The 18,504-nt window shown below is 39.9% G+C and overlaps 1 long non-coding RNA gene across 1 annotated transcript in view; it reads left to right on the forward strand.

Annotated features, from left to right (window-relative positions):
* Positions 1-2,778: 2,778 nt before the first annotated feature.
* Positions 2,779-18,504, forward strand: part of LOC124605608 — a 556,596-nt gene continuing 540,870 nt past the window's right edge. The window contains exon 1 of the long non-coding RNA XR_006978664.1: positions 2,779-2,887. This is a non-coding gene — a long non-coding RNA (uncharacterized LOC124605608). The remainder of the gene's footprint in view (positions 2,888-18,504) is intronic.

The raw sequence follows: 18,504 nt of genomic DNA on the forward strand, positions 1-18,504 counted from the left end.
ACGTTCGATATCCTTAAACTGAACATCATCTCTTCAAATGTAAGGGTATGCTCTTCTAATTCGTTTTCAACTTCGTTGGAAAACACTTCACTGAGACCACAAATGTTTATATACCAGTTTGCATGTTCGTTTTTATTTTCAGCATGCCTCTTAATTGTTGGCTTTGTATGTGTGCGTTCATTTAATCCATGATCCCCTTTTAGACATACTGTTACAGCTAAATGTTATTCGGCAGTGTTCCACTTTCCATAACGCATTTCTGTTACCATAATTAAACACAAAATAATTATTTGATTAATAATTTAGGATAAACAACACGTTAGAAAATTTACATCATTTCTAAACATTGTATTGCACTAATAATGCTAAACACATATTTAAAGCTCACTATACGAGTAAGTTTCTCAAATTTAGCGGTGCAATATCGGAAACTTACAGCGTTAGACCTACATTATAGGCAACGTCGCCATTTCCTCTTTGTCAGTTTCCTGCAAGTGAGTCACGACAAATACCGATTCATGACTGTTTGAAAACTAAGGTTATTTCATGCATATTCATTCATAAATAAAAGACACGTAGCCACTTACCTTATAATAGCAGTTCTCTTCACCACAAACGCAAAACCTGAGATGAAAACTACAACAAAATCAACGCTGTCCTCTGATGATCTCTTCCTCAACATACAGAGCTCATAGCTCCCATTAAGCCTCCAAAAAACAAATAGTTCACGCTGACCTGGCGGTTAGCACAAGAGCTACGAAATTTATAGCAGTGTTACAAATTAGTACCCCGTGCAATATAGCCAGCTCTCCCCTATATATTTGCTTTACAGCTTTACGAAAGACGTATGTCTCAGTCACATTAGAGAGAAATAAGTGAATAGGTTTGCTTGCCTCACCCCAAAGAAAAATCGTTGGATGTAATTGCTTTTCCCCCTCTTCTCCCCTCCCACCACTGCTCCACACACACAAACATTCACTAAAAATAGCTGAAACGCTACTATGTGTCAGCGTCGATGATGCGAACTACGATTACCACTAATAGCAACTATTGTGTCGTGGTAGTTTCATAGGCCAAGGATACTTTCACTTTCCAGTCAAATGATAAAACTTCTTTCGATCAGGTTGTCAACCGTATGGTCCCTGGACCAAGAAAATTTATTTGTTCCTCGATCAGCCATCCAAAAAAACTATTCGCTTTCGATAAATGTTTTCTATATGGTCACTCATCAGTGAGACAGTTAATATCATGTAGCAATAAGTACCAATGAACTATGGACTCTCATCGAAACAGCCTGGGAAGTAATACCGCAGAAACATGCCAGCTATACCTTTCAGTGTCATGACGTTATTTCATCACGTTTAGCCTACACAAAATTCAAGACGAGCAAAACATTGGATTCATATTCGGATAAGTATAGGAAGATTGACATCCCGTCCGCCCACCCTAAAGGGGTCTTAAAACATTTCAGTAGCATCCTTGTCCATCTGAGTTAGTAGTCTGTAAAAATAGTTAAATTCTGACTCTCCTTCCTTTCGCAAATTAGAGATTTTGGGCAGTGACCTCGTTTGTAACGCAATCGTTTACTAGCATTACTAACTATCCACTACGAGGGAAAATTTCATTCCAGATCCCTCTCTTTCACTGCCATCCTGAAACGATTTCTTAATGGGAATGCATCATTTTTAGTTATAGTGTTCATAAATAATACTTATCGTGCCTAATTGAGCATCTTAATTTCAGGCGGATCGAAAATCTAATCACTTGTCTTTTGCAGTGTTCATAGCTTTACCTTCCGGTATTTGCTCTGGCGATAGCGCATGTCTATCCAGATATGCGTAAATTATTCCTTTAAAAAATTACAACAAAGTATGTAAAATGTGTGTAAGCTGTTGTAAACTATGTCGAAGCAGTACCTTTCACTGAAGCAAGTAGCGTATTTTTAAATAATAAAAGTAACATACCAGAAAGGTATAAAAAGATAAAAGTAAACTGGCGTCTGCCCATGCTGCAGGAGGAGTGAAGCTTTTGTTCGTCGAGGCACTGGAACGGAGAGAGTGGTTTGGCGTAGCGTTCCAGCTGCCTTTTTTCCCCAGGGAAAGATCCCCGGAACGGAATTCGATAACAGGCGGTGTGGGCCTGGGGCCGCCGTGGAGAGACTGGAACGTAGAAAAATCCGTGCTTCCACTTGGGACTGAACCCCTGACATCCAAGGCCGGACACTAGCACTCTACCCGCTAGGCCTCTATGGCCACTTCACCAAAAATGTGTCGTTTTATAAAATGAAATATTAGTTGGGGACACTTTTATCTACAACTGTCATATGACAAAACGGAGTTTGTGTTAGAATAAAGTTACAGGTGTGTTTCGCATGTACCCGAAAGAAATCTGCTGACATTCTTTACAATGTAAATTAATTAATTTGATGAACACCTGCTAAAGTCTTTAAACTTCTAAGATTTTTTCAACAATTTTCAGAGGAATTGTAAGTACGGTTTCATTTTTTTTTAAATAAATGGCAGACTGGTAGTGACCTCAAAACTATCAGGAATGATGCTCAATTTAAAGAACCCGCACGCCGTACCGAGAAAAGCGTCTGCTTGCGCATGCGCAGTGGACGAATGTTCGGTTTGTCAAGTCGAGAGCTTGCTAGCAAAGAATACGTGAAGTATTGTTTGTTAATGTTACTGGTCGCAATTGCTATGCACATTAGAAAACTTGTCTATCGAATGTTAGTTATATATTCTCTGTAAATAGTCTTTAACGGAGTGCAGAGGACAAGGATTGGTCTTCGAATGTCTCTTTGACAGTGCATTGTGGGAACTATTCCGGTGTATTCTGCAAGTATCTGTTGGTGCTACGATTTCATGGATTTAAAGAAATTTCGGTCAGTAAACAATCTGTTTCAATGACACCGTGGCAGTATTTTTACTCTGTTCGTTTGCACATTGTAGTAACCTGTGGCACTTTAAGTTTCTTACCATAGTGACGCTTTATAGTGAAACGTCATTGTTGTTCTGTAGCTGTGTTTGGTTACATCTCTGTAAATTTGTGTATTTTGGTTCATACCATCTGTTGATATCGCATGAAGGTGCTAGGTAATGGTATGTCCACTTTAATTATTCTTCAATTTGTTTGCTAGCGTCCGCGAAGACATGCTGTTTCGATGATCGAAACGCGATTCGATGTGGAGCAAGGTGTTATCTGCTGAAATACATATAACCTTGTCATATAATATAATTTTGTTAGTTATCAATTTCCGTAAATGTAATCACAAGAGAGTTCATTGTGTTAGTCGTTCATTCGTTAGTATGAAACAGCGCGTGTAAAATGCTACGATATTCCAGTATCAAGTGAGCATGCGTAACCGTCTCATAACTGTTCACATTGCAAACATACTCGAACCTTGTATGTGTGACAAAACGCTAATGTGTATCAAACGACATTTAATTACGTGTTCCATTAATGACTTTTTGTCATTGCAGTCTGAAAGTTTCAGCGTCTCGTTAGAATCTTTTTGTAGATAGCTGTGACCGCGCCTAGTAATTTTTTGGCAGAAGTAATTCAGTTATGAGCGAACTATAATAAAGGTTTCACGTAATCGTTTTATATGTTATCTGCTTCAGCTACTTCTATGCGCCAATGGCAGTTGCCCAAATTCATTTACGTGCAAAAGTATGAAATGAAAGTAAGCCACACTGTGGCTGTATGTTTGACAGTTTCTTGAGTGACATCTATTCCGAAATTTCGGCATACATATTTTTAATATTTTATGTGTGAGAATTCAAAATTCAGTAGTTTGACTTGCATGATAATCCAGTTTGAATTTGCATCTGCTTGGTGCTCTCCAGCACATGTTTGCAACATCTAAAGCTTCTTAATCAGAAAATAATTCATGTCCCTTCTGATGGTTTCCCAAAATGTTGTAAGGAATATCATCATCCAACGAAGTAGCCAGTTTCTGTTATTTTAATTCCAGTATTGGCCTGCGTAACAAGAAAAATTCTGAATGAGGTTAGAATACAGATTGCTGTTTTATAACACATGTAGGCTACATCAGAATTAATGATCATGTTAGAGATTGTGTTTTGGTGTTCTATGTTCCTGATGCTAAGAAATTTTCGGTAATTTGGAAAAGATATATTTGTGCAGGTGGTCTGTCTGCACTTCCCTAATCAATCCGTAATTAAAATCATATGCTACATACTTGCTTATCCTTAATGAGCTATGTTTGCAGGACATAGGTTTTCAGATTCCTGTTACACTTGCCATCAAATATATGATGCTCATAGATGGTAGGCCTTTATACTTCTGTCAGTAAAGTTATTAACTTACACATTTTTCCATAACATTTAAACCTAAGTATCGCCCAAGATCTAATCTAAAACTCCAGTTCTGTCTAACCTTGATAGAAAATTACTTTGGCAATGTTGAAAAGTTATCAGAATTTGCCTGTAAACAATGCAATAGATACATAGTTTAAGTTGTTGGCCAACTTTCAGTGCAGCTGTCAATAACATTTCATCATTTGTCTGACATCATATTGCTTTTAGCTGCATACTGTTTTACAAACAGAACTACTGTGAATCTGTCACCTTTTTTATTTGCATGCTTAAGTTTTCTCAGTACTGGCCATGCGTTTTAGTATCACTTTTGTTTACAAAAGTGAGAAAGTTGGTAGTTTTCTTTGCTGGAGATGCTATTCCATTTACTGTATGATTTTTTTTCTGTTTTTCTTCCATTGTCTTTGAGTTTTAAACATACCCTTAACATTTGTGACAGTATTAGCTACTGGCCTTCATATGTTCAGATACTGTTGTATTTCAGAAGCAACTTAAAAGTTCTGTCATGTTTATGAACACACAAACATTAGTTCGCATTATATGCAATTTACCATTGTTCAGGGATGCAGTGTACTTGTAGAGGATTTTGCCTTCCAAACTTTTTCTAATTAGTGTTCCACTTACGTTAGTCTAGCAAAATATTCGAGAGATGGTTTCTTTGTTTACACCACAATCATACTCCTTCCATTCATTATGATGTTGGGGTGGCAGAAAGATATTCGGATAAGATTTGGCAAGTCATTAATAATAAAGTCTTCTCAGGTTACTATTAATTTGTTGCTATCAAAAGTGTTTCTTAATTCTGTATCTGTCTCAACAACAGAGCTGGTAGAAGAAATGTACCACTTATTTCATGCATTTTAGAGGCATTCTATGTGACTTTCTACTACTTCAGTATGCCACGTTTGACATGTGGTAATTTGGAAGGCACACTGATTCATTAAATTGTGAAAAATAATTTTATAAATGAAGACTGTAGTGTGTGGTATTAGCAGCACTAGCTGGAAGTACATGTATCCCAAGTCAACTGAACCTAAAACTAGATTAAACTCAGCCCGAACAGGCCATGAAGGCCAAACTGTACCAGTCAACTGAACCTACCAATATTAAATGTTGACTTTGTCACATAACATAATGATAATATTGCGTGTCACAGCATATGTGCACAAATAGTGAGAAAACGGAACACTGATAATGTTTCAACTGTGTTTGATTTTGTAATATAGGTTGTGGTGACAAGGCTGATCAGTAACTAGGTCTGTAGTTTAGGTTAGGTTGAAAGGTGCCACTTTGGTTGTGAGTTAGTGAAGCAGTATTGATTGGATGCTTCAGTTAATCTCAGTATTTAGCAAGAGGAAAGGAGGAACAGAAAAAAAAACATTATTTTGTAAGTTAATGAAATGTATGGAACTATTATGTTGTACTGAGTTTTTCCCCGGTTCAATTAGATGAATGCGACAGTAGTTACTTCCTCTGTCACTGCTTAATGTGAGCTCTAACTAGTACCTTGTTCAGTATTGCTTTAGAAACCAAAAAAGCTAGAATCAACTGATTTGTTATTGAAAGCTCTGGGCATTACCATTCCAGTTATAAGTCTGTTGCCCTTCCCCTTTTTCTCCTCTGTTCAGATTTATTGAACAGTGGATTGTTTCGTAGGTGATGAAAAGAGAGGCAATTTTACTTTGATCTTTTTTGAGCAGTATTTGCATACATATAGAATTTTTTCAAGGGAAACGTCTGATTTTAGTATCAGCTTCATTTCAATCACAACAATTACAGGCTTGAATATAGGGCATTTTTAAGTGGAATATTTCATGCTTACATCTACCTAAAAACAAAAATTAAAAATCCTCTTACATACATAGATATTCAGCCTATAGTTAGCACAGATGAAGCAGTGGAATCCATAATACACAATCTTCAAGTGTGTCGGCAGATCAATGTAATGCTCTGTACACATTCGTTGCAAAGACAGAGTTGGTGTGCACTAAACTGACTGATGTATACACTTGCATATAATACATCATTTCTTTTAGAGGTTTTTTTTTTTTTTTTAGTTGTGTTGCTATTTTTTATGTGGAGAATTGATATTATGTACAATCCATTGTAACTTGTGGATGTCACAAACTTCCTTAGCTTTACTGCGTGGATTATGCAAGTTTACAAAATTATTGGTTGTGTTGACATTGTTGATGAACAGAATAAAACACACAATTACCTCTGTCAATTCTGTTGGCTATGTTTATAAATTCAGTTGAACAAACACTATTCAAATGGTGATTGCTGTTTACCATCTTAAATATTAACTGCTATTCTTTTTTCACTCTCTTAGATGGCTGTTAAATTTTTGGAATAACTTTGCAGTACTGGATAATATAGTAGGTGAACAGAGATTAGTAGTCTGTCATTTTAAGGGCTCTCTAACTCTTTCACCTAAAGTTCTATCAACTCCAGGTGTTACTTTTCCACTAAAATCAGTGAGAAAGATGGCACAGTGTTAAAGGTACCGCACGTCTTTTCGAGGTACTGAGGCACGAAGTGCCCACTAACCGACCAGATTTTTGTTGTATATCGTGTCTCAAAATTACTTCCAGTAACTGCTGGGATACCTCATTTGCAACATCATGGCTAGTTTTCATGCTTGTCCTGATTCATATAAGCTAGTGCTCTATTTCTAACTACTGCATTGTGCATTGTCAAAGGATGCGAAAATCTAATTTTTTATGTCTCCGCTCACTGCACTGAAAAATTCTCTCTCTCTCTCTCTCTCTCTCTCTCTCTCTCTCTCTCTCGCTCCCCCTCCCTCCCAGTGATTAGTGTTGTGTTCAAATTTGTTTCCATGTTTCATAGTTTTCAGTATTAAAACTGTTTCCCCTTTACATTTTGTGACTGGTTTTGCCTATGAACTGTGATGCCATTCTTCATAATTAAGAAGTGCACTTAACAGTGAAGTAATTTATCATGGTACAGCAACTTTTACTTCACTTACTAGTTTTGCCAATGTGGTATAGGTTAAATAAACAAAACATTTTGTGGAAACCTAGTATCTGCTTGTTGCCTTGTGCATTTTCTTCTACATGGAACTACTATACTTCCTATAAAAACAAACAATACATTCATGACCAGCATCAGGAACACACACATTTCAGTTGTGCGATTATCAGAATTAAGAAGTGTAAGCCTGTTTCACTTAAATCTTCTGGGCTGAGAACACATGTCAATGTGTAGATCTGTTTAATAATGTTTTGTCCCCATCTGTCGGACACAGCTTCAGAGATGAATCAGCAACTTCATCAAAAGATCAAGAGGTCTCAAATTTATAGGTGGTTTATAAGCTGTACAGTGTTCCCTACCATTTGTCACATTTTGCCAAATGTGTGATTATCTGTTCCCCAAGACATCATCCTTCATTGAAAGTAATCAATTCTTACTATTGGGTGCAAAATCAGGCCCTATATTTTAACTCCCAATTCTTTTCTTTTTCAATTATGGGATTGATTATAAATTGCTATTTCCTCTGTGTATGAGGTTATTGATCACACAGCATAAATTTTGCTCAAGCATGAAATTCAACGAATGATTGTTAAGGATACCAGGAAAATATTAAAGAATGCCTGAAAACTGCAAAAGATGTATGTCATCCACTGTTGACAGCTCGTATGTATTAAATTCTGTGTAGTTGTAGCCAAGTATATATTGGAACCACAAAAAGATATGTTAACAGTTAGCCAGTCAACAGTTAAGCATAAAAGCAACTTTGGTTTTAATAAACTGGCGAATTGGCTATAGCAAAATACCCTTTTTAAAGTATTGTAGAGAGGATCACTTATACGGAGATGCAATCGAAATTTGTAAACTTCATGATAATTTTAACAGCAAAGAAGAGGGAGCTAAAAAAATATGGATGCGAACTTTGGATCGATAGAATGATAGTTGATTATTTGCTATATGCATTTGCAAGGTTGACGAATTGCTAGGTTGAGTGTTTTCGTAATTCAGAAACGATTCCGGACCTTAATTATTATCAATTTTAAAAAAATCATCAAAATCATTTAACATTTCCTGAGTTACCTGAACCTCCTCGTACTGAAACATCGTGAAACTTCCATGAACATAAAGAGGGAACTCAGTGAAATTCATGGACTGACAGATAATTTGCATTCCTGTTATTAAATTGCTTGTAACATTTTAAGTTCGAGTGAGTAAAAAAAGTGACTATTGAAATAGCACTTACAATTTATTTTTTTAAAATTAGTTATTAAAATTCTAAAATTCTTATCAAACAAGATAGAATGTGTCGGGAAAATCTTTTCTACTTGGTACTTCACAGCTAGTAAGAATGTGTTAAAAGGGTATCTTACTGTACACCATGAGTTGCCTGTAAAGTATTTAACTGGGAGACTGGTATTCAAGCACAGAGCCTATTGTCGTTGTCATTGGCATACATTGTGAACATCCACTTATATTTTGACTTAAAAAAAGAGTTTATAAATAACATGCATGTCGTTTGACATGAGTGTACACAACATTTGCCATTGGTGATGGGCTATATGCTCAAATACTAGGCTTTACGATTAAATATATTACATGCAGCTCATGGTGTAGTAAGATGTCTTTCATCAAAGCATGTTGGATGTATTAAACATGATGGAGGTATTTATCACTCCCTTATAGTGGACAGGCTGTCAGCATCGGGAGCGTTGATGCCTCCATAAAAGAAATGGGTGCACAGGTAATGTGGTCTTAACATAGATCGCATCTCGATCCTTTTAAAAACTCTGTTACTTCAAGGAAATAAAGTTCTGATTGTATGTCCTCAATTTCCATATTGATGTTAAAGACAGTATTATCTACTGCTTGCTTACCGTATTTCAAGAATAATATCGTTGTTTCATTGTAAATATGATACGTTCGATCATTGCTCTGTGGAAGACAAAAGTGTTATGCATTAGGTATTGTGTAAGTAAAGTAAAACTGCCCAAAACTAAGAGGTTGGTTTGATCACCATAGTGTAGTATTTGGCATTGGTGTGTTCAGGCAGTATATCATTGCTGAACTCCAAATTATGAACGGACAGCCCTTGCTAATTGTTGGGAGAGCTGCAATTTAACATAGACTCCAAAGTACGTTGTAGTTTGGAATTTTTCCTCTGTGAAAGTCATTGTCAGAGGCGAAAGTAGTATTAAATGGTAGAATAGACTGAAATGAACAGGGATTGAACCACAAACCTTTGTACTTGTAGTCTGACGTCCTCATTTAGCCTCTGAACTGCAACATTATTTCATAAGCTGTAGCTGAAAATGTGTACATAGATGAATGTTGAACTGAATGGAGACAGAGAAACGCAGGTTTTGTTCTGTTTTTTGTTCCCTTTCCACATCATATCTTTGCTTTTGTTTGACCTGCACTCTAGTGCATTTGTAGCATATTAATGCAATTATTGTGACAGGGTAGCAACGAACGCACACAACAGTTACAGTTGTTGACCCATTACTAGATACCGTCAACAAATGACAGATTTAACTTCAATCACAACACCAACAGCTATCTTTATACTGTTAAAGCTTATTTAGTGTGAACCTTGGTGTTAATTGGAATTTGCATCCGCAAATCCAAATATTCTGACAAATAATAGGAGTAGAGGAAAATAAAGAACTTACTTGCTTTGTTTTTGAGAATGATTATTTCCTTGATAGATTAGAGTGTGGCAATTCTTCTGGAAAACCTGTAATTCTCAGGTAATTAAATTTTACCTGGAAATATCAGGGAAATCTCAGGATACTCATAAAATCACAGGGACTTCTACATTTTAAAACTAGCTCTGAAATCGAATTTTATTGAGTCTTATAAATCACAACTTTTAAAATACTTAATATTTCAAAGTGTGTTAATTGTATTAATATTATTATATATAAATTATCATTGTTTAAAAATTGCAGTTAAACTACTGCTGGTGGCTGATACATAGCTCAGCTGAGAAGAAAGGAAAGTCTTTATTCTGTATGCTGTCCACAGCCCCCACCCTGCTCACCATTAATTTCCATTAATTTATCAGAATGTCTTGACACCATCTTCACCCTCACGCCTGAAATCCTCAGGGATTTTGTGTTCTAGCTACCCTGTGTTAGCTTTACTTTCTCCCATTAAACTGAAATCAACCATTCACCTTCCCTACTACTGACCTTGCATGCTCGTTCCATTTCCTATTGTTTTGCAGCTTGACTCCTAGATATTTAATTGACATGACTGTCAAGCAGTGCACCACTAATACTGTATTCGAACATTAAAGGATTATTTTTCCTATTCATCTGCATTAGTTTAATTTTTTTTCTACATTAAGAGCAAGCTTTTGTTCCCCAAACCAAATAGAAATTCTGTCTAAATCGTCCTTTATCCTCAACTCCTGAAAGCCTCGCTCAGGCTGCCCAAGGGCTACTACTGCAGTGGATGACTGCTACCTACGGATTATGGCTTGGAGGAACCCTGACCGCAGTGCCACCATGTTGAATAATGCTTTTCTTGCAGCCACAGATTGTCGTGTTATGGCTCAAACTGTGCACAATAGGCTGCGTGAATGCGCAACTTCACTCCCGGTGTCCATGGCGAGGTCCATCTTTGCAAGCACGGCATCATGCAATGCAGTACAGATGAGCCGAACAACATGCTGAATGGGCCACTCAGGATTGGCATCACATTCTCTTCACTGATGAGTGTCACATATGCCTTCAACCAATCATCGGAGACATGTTTGGAGGCAACCCAGTCAGGCTGAATGCCTTAGACACACTGTCCAGCGAGTGCAGCAAGGTGAAGGTTCACTGCTGTTTTGGGGTGGCATTATGTGGGGCCAATGTACTCCACTAGTGGTCATGGAAGGTGCCATAACGGCTGTACGATACATGAATGCTTTCCTCTGACCAATAGTGCAACCATATCAGCAGCGCATTGGCAATGCATTTGTCTTCATGGATGACAATTTGTGCCCCTCTCGCGCACATCTTGTGAATGACCTCCTTCAGGATAACGACATCGCTTGACTAGTGGCCAGCATGTTCTCCAGGTATGAACCCTATTGAATATGTCTGTGATGGATTGAAAAAGGCTGTTTATGGACGACATGACCCACCAACCACTCTGAGGTATCTACGTCAAATCACCATTGAGGAGTGGGACAATCTGGACTAACATTGCCTTGATGAACTGTGGACAGTATGCCATGATGAATCCAGGCATGCATCAATGTAAGAGGACGTGCTACTGGATATTAGAGGTACTGGTGTGTACAGCAATCTGGACCACTACCTCTGAAGGTCTAGTTGTTTGGTGGTACAACATGAAGTGTGTGGTTTTCTTGAGCAATAAAATGGCCGGAAATGATTTTTATGATCTCCATTCCAATCTTCTGTACAGGTTCCAAAACTCTCGGATCCAAAGTGATGCAAAGCTTTTTTGTGTGTGTATTACTTAAGAAGTCTTTAAGTCACACACATATCCGAGAACCTATTCTGTATGCTCTGCAGTTGGGCATTGTGTCAGACGCTCTCCAAAAATCTAGGAATACACAGTCTGTCTGTCGCTCATCATCCATGGTTCACAGGATATTATGTGGTATTGGGTCTCAGTGACTTTCAGCTCCATCCCAGGGTGGTTTTTGCCAAGGCTATTCTACAGCTAACTATTCTGTCTGTCTGGAGTCAGCCAACCAGTCAACTTTTTCCCACATTAACACATTATTGCTGTCTTCTTCGACTTGCAAAAGGCTTATGACACCACATGCCATCAACACATCCTCTTTATCCTACATGAATGGGATCTCTGGAGCATGTCCCCAATTTGTCTGAAATCTTGTGGTTTCAAGTTGGAACTTCCTGCGTCCCCCCCCCCCCCCCTCCCCGCCCACCCACCAAATGTACAAGAGAAATGGCGTCCTGCAGGGCTGAGTATGGAGTGTCCCCCTTTTTCTAGTCGCTGTCAATGGTCTAGCTGTAGCTGTGGGGTCGACAATGTCACCTTTCTTGGATGCTGATGATTTGTGCATTTACTATTGCTCCTCCCTCTAGGATGCTGTATGAAAGGTGCAGTCCTGCACTCTCACCCAAGGCTTTTGGTTTTTGGCCACCAAGGCACGTTGTACTGTCATCCAAAACCCGAACTCTACCTCAGTGACCAGTTGTTCAGTACGGTGAAGTCTTACCACTTCCTGGGACTGGTCAACGAAGCCTTCTTGACGTGGGCAACTTAAGCATATGTGTTGGTGCTGATCCCATCTTAGTACTCTTCACTGCCTCTGTAACAAAAGTTGGGGTGCAGACCGCTTTACAGCTTTGTGGCTTTACAAAGCTCTGATATTGTCCTGTCTTGACAGTGGGAGTCTAGCATATGACCCAACATTGCCTTCAACCTTGAAGATTCTGGACTTGATACTCCTTTGTGGGGTCCAACTTGTGACAGATGCTTTTTGGACCAGTCCTGTGAACAGTCTACTCATGGAGGCTGGGGCCCCTCCACCACAGATCAGGTGCCAACAAATGCTGCTTAACTACATGATGCATATTTGTTGCTCCCATGAGCATCTGAACTATCACAGCACTTTTCCTGGTTGGGAGATCCACCTCCCACAACAGTGTCCCAGGACTAGATCATGATCACAGTTCACATACATTGTCTGAGCTCTGTGCTCAAACTTCCCCCACTTTCACCTCTTGTCAGGTAGCAATCATGTACGCTCCATGGGGTGTACCCCTTCCTTGGATCTGCCTTGACTTTTTCCTTTGGACCAAAGGGCCATTAACCCTGTAGTTTTTCACTGCCTGTTCCTGGCCATCCTTGGTGCATTTCTAGGTTAGGAAGTGGTATACACTAATGGCTCTGTGGTTGACGGATGAACCAGTGTTCCCTACACACATGCATGGTGCAGTGAACAGCACTCCCTGCCAAAAGGATACAGTGTATTCACTGCAGACTTGGAGGGCATTGATAAAGCCCTTAGTCACATTCGTTCTTGCACCATCAAAACAGCCTTTATTGGCAGGCTTCAGGCTACTGACCAGCGATACCCACAACACTCACTGGTCATATCTATTCAGGATCTCCTTTGACCTCTGTCAAACTGGATGGTCAGTCAATCTTTATCTGGACTCCAGGTCACTTTGGGATCCCAGGGAGTGAACCTGCTGACCCGTTGGTGAAGTTGGTTGCAAGGACACCGACTGGGGGGACCGAAAATGGACTTTCAGTTGACTCTGTGCAGTCAGTTGTTGGAGGCATGGAACATGGATTGGTGTATGTTGGTTTCTCTGAACAAACTGCGAGCAATAAAGGGGACCACGACGAAGTAACAGTCTTTCCTTTGTGCTTCTCACAGGGAATCTACCATTGTGTCAGCTTCACATTGACCACATGACAACATACTACAATGTTGGGATCCACCCCATTGTTGGTGTGGGGCCTGTCTGATGGTGACCCACATCCTGCTGGACTGATCTAATTTGGCCACCTAACAGCGAAATTTTAACTTACTGACACACTGCTTCTGGTGCTAGTGGCCAACACCAAAGTGGCTGATTTGGTTCTATGTTTTTACCTATGAAGTTGGTAGGGCACTTTGGCCTTGTCAGCTGCTTGAGGGATTGCAGAGAAATGCCCCATCTCCTGCTCCAATCCAGGGGACCCATGACCGACTTTGCTCGGTAGCTTGGCTCTTGATCTTCCCACCTCTTAAATTTTTCTTCTTCTTTTACGTCTTTCTCATTGTCATTGTTTTCCATCCTGGGGTTTTATCAACTTGTCTTCATTGCTGGTTTTCTTGCGGTAATGAAGGGTGAGGAAACATCAGTTTGATGCAGAATGGGGGTCTCTCATTGTGTAACGTGTCCTGGGGGGCTGCAGCTGCTTTCATCTCGCATACCTTCACTCTCTTATCCCTCTTTCAGATCTGCTTGCTTCTATCTCATGGTTTTGTTGATTGACGGTTACAGTTGGGCTCCTCAGGATTTGTCTTCTGTGTCCTTCTCTCTGATGACTCTTCTTGACTTGATGCATGTAAGTTTAAGGGACTGATGACTTTGTAGTTTGGCCCCTTTAACACCATGAATCCAATACAGTCAGCTAGCTACTTTGATTTGGGAGATTATGGGACCAAATCAGTACCATCCAAAAATATCCCACAGTAAAACCAGACTCTGTAGCACCCTCTGTAGCATCCTCAATATGAGGATAGTGAATTCGAGTTCTGGTCGTGGAAAAAGTTTTTGCTGCCAGTATTGTCCAGAAAGCAGTCAGTGGTGGTGTATAAATTGTCAGGATATCCTGGCTTAAATTCCAACCACTCCATTGTGTCTCATGGAAAGAAGGCATGTGGTACTGTTAATGATGATATGTCTGTTGAAAGGAGACGTTAAGCTTGGCAGCTTCATTTATGCTATTCAAGATTAGTGTGCTGTGTTTCTGAATCTGGTTTCACTGTTTTGTTTTTTCATTACCGTCAACAATGCGCTCATCGCACGCACTAAAATGCAGCACTCATGTTACGTAGAGCAGAGACGCCCAATATGTGGGAAAAGAGAAAGTCTTTCCAATTAATACAACAGAACCCCCAGTGGAAATTACAGCCAGATTCAGAAGTTGATTTACTGGTGTACATCTCTGTGACACCAGGGGAGAAACAATCGAAAATGGTTTTCATGTTTGCAATTTGTTGAGTGATATTATGATTAAATGATTGTGGAAAAGAACCTGCATCCATTCTCTAGTGGTGTGGAAGTAAGAAGGCAGATGTGTGATGCATTCTGCACAGATAGAGGTGAAGAATATTTAGTAGAGTCGCTGGAATGCTCTCCAAGTGTGTCTCACACCACACACTCCAACCCTTGTCTACCCTGGAATGCTCTCCATGTGTGTCCCACACAATACACTCAAGCCAGTTTCCTATCCTGGTAACTGGTAACACCGAGGTAAGTGCTACATCGGACCACTGTTTCTGCTTCTGACTGTCTCTTAAATTATCTGTGTGCTCAGAAGACTATAGCTGTCACTTTTTAACATAATACTTGTGATGTTTGCATTATGCAATCCATAAAGAACACAACAGTGGTTTAATGGCTTCAACGCACCTAAATTCACAATAAGACCATTGTTAAATGTTCTGTGGACACCCCATACTCCACACTATGGACAAGTCCAACAGAATGTTATTGGCTGGAGGGTTGTACTACACTGCGAGATGCCAGTTTGCATTGCCCCATCAACTGCCTTCTTGCATGCTCACCACTGCAGCAGCAGTTTACCATAGGTCACTGGAGTAATTAAGAGAACTAAACAGTTCGAAAAAAAATGCACGTCATTACCATTTTCAAGAAGGGTCATCAGACAAATGTGCATAATTATAAGTTTATAACAATTACTTCAGCTTCTTGTAGAATTTTGGAACACATTTTATGCTTATGTGTGAGAGCGATTCAGAACTTAATTAATATGCAAATGAAGCGATACAGAAAAATTACAACCATATCATTTTTTGACATAGTCCCTAAGGGTAATGCATGCATTACATCTCTTTGGAATGAATGAATACCTCATGAGGATAGTTCTTTTGTTTGTAAATGCAGCTACTCATGCACTGCAGTTTTCACCTCTTCATTGTTTGTGAAATGAATGCCTCTCAGCCCTTCTTTGAGCTTGTCTGAACAGGAGTCACAAGGGGAAAGGTCAAGTAAGGTGGGTTTTCAAGGCATTCATATTTTGTGTTGTTGTTACAGTTGAACAGGTAGAGTGGGAAAGAGCATTGTGACTTTGCAATAAAACAACTGCAGTCAGAAGTCCTCATTGTTACTGCTTATTGCAGTGTGAAGGTGATTTCGTAGCAGATTTGAATATGAATTACAGGTCACTGTTAATCCTCTTTCCATGTAACGCTCCAAAATTATCCCTTTCACATCCCAAAAGAGAGAGGATGACTTTTCCTGCCAGTGGTGGAGTGTGGAATTTTTTTGATTTCAGCAAAGACCTGGGGCATGATTTGTACCCCGATAGTTTCATTTCAGTTGCTGATGGCACAGCCAGTATTAATCTCCTGTAACTGTTCTGCCCAGGATCCCATCACCTTTGGGCTGGAACCAAGTTCCTCATGGACATTCATGGGACATTCTCTCAATTCAGCATCCAGTTGATACGCCACCCATCTCAAAGCATATAATGGACAATATGGTGTGCTGGAAAAACACTAGTTCTCAAAGTTGCCTGTTTCACAGATCACTGCTCCAGTGCAGTAAAAGTCCACCATGGGGTGGCCGTATTTGCACTGACACCGCTTCATTTTTGTGATGCGACAATAGGGTGCTGACTGTTGGCCATTTGACAAAGCACAAGGATAACTCCCACCAACTTCCAGGTTGATAGTACACCTGTTCAGGAATTTTATTGCACTTTTAAGGTTTTCATTTTACAACTCCACAAAGGTCCCATTCTTCAAGTTTTGATTATAGATGACTGACTATCAGAGCAGCAGCACCATTGGCATTGTTAGTGGCAAACCCAATCTACCATCGTTGAATCAGGCTAGTGGTAAGTACCTTGTAGACAACGTTCTTGTACAGGCAGGAATTTCCTCTTCATAAATCAGATGCTACAAATTGTTCCTCAACTATGCCTTACATGTCTAACACCATCCAGAAGATCTGAATTGACACCTTCTCTCTCCTATTTGAAATGTACAGCTTTCATTAAGGCAGCCTTGGTGTGGAATTTCATTATCTTACCATTTACCCCATCCAAGTGCTGATTACTTGTTCTGAATTATTTTATTACATAACATCTGTGGTGCATGCCATACCCACAAACTCCCGGGATCTTTCCCTGTGCCCAAAGGTCGTGATAGATCCCTTGGTTTTCTGTCAGTCGTTCCTCTCAGTACTTTGTGAGTACCCCAGTTCAGGTGTTATTTATATGGATGGCTCAAGAGTTGAAGGCCAAAAAGACTGTGTTTTTACATGCACCAGAAGCACCAAACAACACTCCTTACCTAATGGATGTTGCATCTTAACTGTGGTATTGGTGAAAACATGCGAGCACTTCACAGCATCTGATCCAATCACATGAGCCTTACCTAATCTGCAGTGACTCCGTAAGCAACCTAAACACTGTAATTCCCAGCACCCCATTTGTAATGGATATTCAGCATGTCCTCTTAGATCTCCGTTTCAATGCCAGAATAGTAATATTTCTTGATCCTCAGTTACATTCAGATCATGGGCAATGAATTCGTGGATTAGGTCACCAAGGAGGCAACCAGAGGGATGTTCTGAAAATGAAGATACTGCGATCTGACATGTGGATGGCATTATATAACCAACTCTTAGTGACAATGAACAGAGAACTGGTTGTCATGGCCACAACCAAAAGTTAGGAACTATAGAAGATTCTACAACTGTTACGGTCTTCTCTTCAACCATCTTGCCGTGAATCCACTATCGTCTGTTACCTCTCTGTTGGTCACAACAATCTTACCCATGGATACATCCTTCGAGAAGCTGCCCCCTTCCCATTGTAATGGTAACACTCCACTGATGGTTGCCCATATTTTGTTGGTGAGCTGCACTGTGGCTGCTACACTGCAAGCTTTGCAGCTGGCTGAATCACACTCTGAAAATCATTGTTGCTGAAGTCCAAGTGGCAAATCAGCTTTTAAATTTTATCAGTCAGTGGCTCGTATACTTTAATCTGAAGCCTTCCTTGTTATCGTCTTGTTGGTTCCTCAACAGGGTAGTTGATTGTATCCCACCACAGTCTTACACTGGGGGGGGGGGGGGGGGGGGGGGGAGCTGCCTCTGGTTTGGCCATTGAAATATCTTCTTCTCAGTTTTAAGGGCAAGAGGACAAGTACACAAACAGACAGTACAATGATTTGGTAATGCAAACATTGTTGCAGCTTATCTTGATGCATCAGCAGAGAGAGAGAGAGAGAGAGAGAGAGAGAGAGAGAGAGAGAGGGGGGGGGGGGGGCTACCTAACTGTGGTGGGCCCGTGACAACACGACAACACTAGATATGGGAGTGGTGCCGCACTGGCTTTTCCCCTCAGGGGGCCCATGACATTTTGATGAGTATGTGCATGGCAAGCACGAGAGCCTAAGCTATTATAGCATGTAGCTACGTCCGTGTACTGT

This window comes from Schistocerca americana, chromosome 3 (genome assembly GCF_021461395.2).
Source record: "Schistocerca americana isolate TAMUIC-IGC-003095 chromosome 3, iqSchAmer2.1, whole genome shotgun sequence".
In the NCBI taxonomy this organism is placed as follows: Eukaryota; Metazoa; Arthropoda; class Insecta; order Orthoptera; family Acrididae; genus Schistocerca; species Schistocerca americana.